Below are 4092 nucleotides of genomic sequence, written 5' to 3' on the forward strand. Positions count from 1 at the left end.
ACGTGATCTGTATATACCCAAATACAGATATATCACATAGGGAGATGCAGTCAAACATTGCATTGCTATCGTCGTGGTGAACTATTTCTCCGCTGTTTAAAACTTGTTTGGTAAGTGTCATCAAATATGCTTGTCAATTTGTAGCGAAATCGATATACTGTATCATAATCCTTCAGCTATCTATAATGTAGTGAAACGGCTAATTAATATTGATCAATTCCCTTATTCACAGTGACTTTTGCTCAAACCCCTGTTGCATAATGGGTTAATTTTATATAAAAAAACATTTATATCATAGATATAATACAAGCTTTGAAATGAAATAGCACATTTCCAGGTTTCAGTTAAACATTTTTAAAAAAGCTCATGACTTTAAGCATTCTGAACATTGAGAATGTTATTTGGGAAACAAATGTTTATTATAATGTTTATGTTTAGGATCTGTCTCCTACTGAGTCAGCATGCAGCATTCAACACCATTAGGTTTAATATTAAAAAGTTGTGTATTTCCTGAATTGTTTTTTTTTATTCTTTTCTATTAGACCATACTAGACTGTGCAGGATATCATTTATTTGCCATTTTTGCCTTTTCCAGATACCTGGGAAACAAAGCTCATATCTCATTTGCCAATGGAGCCCAGTCCTAAGCCTGGTGCTCTGTCCCCCTCCCCGAAGGACACAGACTCGAATCGACCCGCGCCCTTAAGGCAACAGGATCTGATCTCCACGTACTGCCCGCCTCCCAAGATACAGCTTCTGAAGGACACCTTCCAAGAGAAACTGATGCAGGAAAAGGAGAAAAAAATGATCGCCATGTACAATCGGCGGCAGGAGGCAGCTCTACAGAAGATGAGAAAATGTTTCCAATATGTCAAATACGCTGCGGAGAAGAAGATGGGGAACAGCTATCGCTTCCAAGCCCAACAGGGCCCCGAGAAGAACATTGTGGGGTATGATCGGTCTTACCCCCTGAAGCCTATGGGTAACAGGAAAGTCTCCGGCCCTGGTGAGGTTCGGGCTGTGGACCGCCCGGACGCACAGAGTGATTCCTTGTTTGCCCCCACCCCGCCTCAGGATGGTCATGAGAGGCCCTGCGAGAGGCCGGGCAGGAGGGGCTCAAGAGTACGCAAACCTAAGGACAGGACTGTCCTCCCCATGGTGGCGACCCCTCCAGGGCAATGCCCTTCTCATGCCAATGGGAAGGAGCACTTTCAGTTGCAAGAGGAGCTACGAAAAGTGGCCGAGGCAGAGGCCGCGCTGAAGGAGGAGCATCGCCGGAGGGAGGCCAGCCTGCAGGATGAGATGCGCCGGAAGGAGGCCATGATGAAGGACGAGATTCGCCAGAAGGAGGCCATGATGCAGGCGAAGCTCTTCAGAGCTCAGGAGGAGCTGAGGATGGTTCCGAGAGAGATGGAAGACTCCAGAGAGGTGGCCGGAAGGGAAAATAGAGGCGAGGCAGAGCGAGCTTTGCCCCAGAGGACCATGGGCCAACCACCGCTCTAAGGCCGTGCCTCTTCTGACCTGCAGAATGGAGAAGCAAAAAGCCTTCACTCCAAGGAAAGCCCTTCCTATCAGAGGAGACAACCTTGATTATGGTTCTCCAATGGAAGATGGCGGATGCGCAAAATCGCACTTTCCCTCTGCGCTTTCCCATCAGGAGAGACGTCAAGTGAGCCCTTGCAGCCGTGGGCTAGAAGACGTCCCCTGTGGAAGGAGAAAGTATCTCAAGAAAGCAAGGCTCCCTGAAAGCGACGTGTCAGCGGCACAGGCCGCGCAGGGCCACTTCAGAAATAACACCACATGTCTGGATGAACAAACTCTGTCAGTGGAAAACAGATATTTGTCCCCTACAAGTCTGATGTGCCCTACCGCTGAGCAATTTCCATATGAGAATAGCCAGAGTGGAAACCCTCAGCTGGTGCCCTGTGAACTGTGTCACGGGAAGTTTGCTGTAGAGAGGCTGGAGAAACACAGCAAGATCTGCAAGAAGCTTCAGAATTCAAAGAGGAAGGTTTTTGACTCTTTCAAGCACAGGGCCAAGGGAACAGAACTGGAGACATACATCCATAAGAAGAAGGTTAAACCGCCAATCGTGGTAAGGGCTATCCTTAAACTCTTTCCAAGCTTCCCTTTTTTTCTCCTAGAGTCAGACTCAGCTTATAAATCAATGTAAACAATAAATAAGTGTTTTATGAAGTACTCTTCTGAAAAACTGCCGCAAAGGCACATTTGCCAGACAGAATAAATGTGTCTTAGTGACTTCTGAATTCTGTTGTAAAAATCTACATATCAAGCAAATAGCACTCACAGGAAACAAAACCATAACTACGTAAATTGTACTCTCTACCCAATGACCTGAAAGGTAGCCCCAGAAAGCTACGTTATTACTGTATTGATATTTTCTTGCCTTGTGAATGGTTTGCGACCAGACTGTGTACGCAGTGCTAGTCTGGACTTTTTCTGGAAGCTGTTTTATTGGTTTCATTTCCTGTTCCCAGCTGAGAAAGAACAACTGGAGGCAGAAGCACGAGGATTTCATTCGGAGCATCAAACAGGCCAGGGAGGTGCAGCAGGTGATCACGCAAGGAGGGAAAGTTGTGAACCTGCCCCAGCCCCCCGCGAATCCAAACCCCGACTACGTGCTCTGCCCTCACTGCGGCCGGCGCTTTGCCCCCAGGCCGGCACAGAGGCACTTCCCCAAGTGTCAGCACATCAGGAGCCGCCCTCCTCCTCCTCCTCGCAGATGAAAACTGATGTGAAGAAGAGCAAAAGAGTCATGATCTTGGCTCACGACTCACGTCCTGCTTTTTCTTTTTAGAAACACATTTAGCACAGTTCATCCGTATGATGATGAAAAAAAAATGTTACCTTATTTTAATTAAATGATTTTTTTTTGGTGGACTGGTGTTTGCGTAGCTATGGTTATTTCAGTTTTTCTCTTATCATTCATACACCTTGACCTCCTAAAAATAATTTTTCAACCTGGAACGTACAATTAGCAGGCAATAGAACAGGTCACATTGGTCTTGGAACCATCAAAAAGCAGTATTCACACATTCTCGGCATCAATTTTCCTTAAAAACAACTGAAAAAGCAAGGTAAAGAGTGATTGATTTTTTTAATGAAAGTTATTTGATTTAATTTATTTAATTTTCATAATATTTGAAATATGTTGGGATTAATGTGACTCAATATTATCTGCAGCTCTTACACTCCAGGCACCTGATAAAGTGGAACGCAGTGTCTTTGCCTTACATGGCGCTCAGCTCTTCCTCAATCCCAGCAGAAGCACCAGCAGAAGCAGCAGCCTCCGGGTCCTGCCTCATGCACAGCTTAAAATGCAACACCAAGTAATACAACAAACAACAGGGAAAACCATTCACGATCAGACACATCCGTTGATTGCTGGCTCTCAGTAAAGGGACATTGCATCATTACATCACAAAATAGACTACATTTCAAGGTTAAAGAATTACCATGTTCTGCGATTCAGAACGAGGCAGCAAAACTTCCTATAATCTGTTGTGGCCCTGTGACATTGTAAAGGAGCAGGCTTGTGAATACATCTCGTTTAATCCAATGGAAATATTGCTCTCAACTTTTTTACGTTTTTGCCAATAAATAATACTACATTGTTAACTCTGCATAAAGAACCTTGGAATGGAACGTTTTTTGCAGTGAAATGTTTGCTGCATAACCTATACCCTTTCTCTCCTACATCACATTGCATTAGTCATTACAGTGATTAGTGAGCAGGAAGGGCTGCATCACATCGCAATTTGTGTGGAACTTGAATGCGAATTTGTTACAACATGGCGTAACTTACAGTCCTTTCACAAAATTCATGATTTTGTGCTCAATTTTGAGTTTGTAAAGTTTTTCTATAATGTCAATGATTTTATTTTGTGACTGAAATTAAATACTTTTGTGTCTGCAAAATTGGGACTGTAGTTCCACCTTAACCTACTAGTACTGTATGTCTTTGGACTGTGGGAAGAAACTGGAGCACCTGGAAGAAATCCACACAAATGAAGGGAGAACATACAATTCCATCCAGACTGCACCCCAGGAATTGAACCCAGGACCCCAGCT

The sequence above is a fragment of the Lepisosteus oculatus genome, unplaced genomic scaffold (assembly GCF_040954835.1).
Source record: "Lepisosteus oculatus isolate fLepOcu1 unplaced genomic scaffold, fLepOcu1.hap2 HAP2_SCAFFOLD_57, whole genome shotgun sequence".
Classification (NCBI taxonomy): Eukaryota; Metazoa; Chordata; class Actinopteri; order Semionotiformes; family Lepisosteidae; genus Lepisosteus; species Lepisosteus oculatus.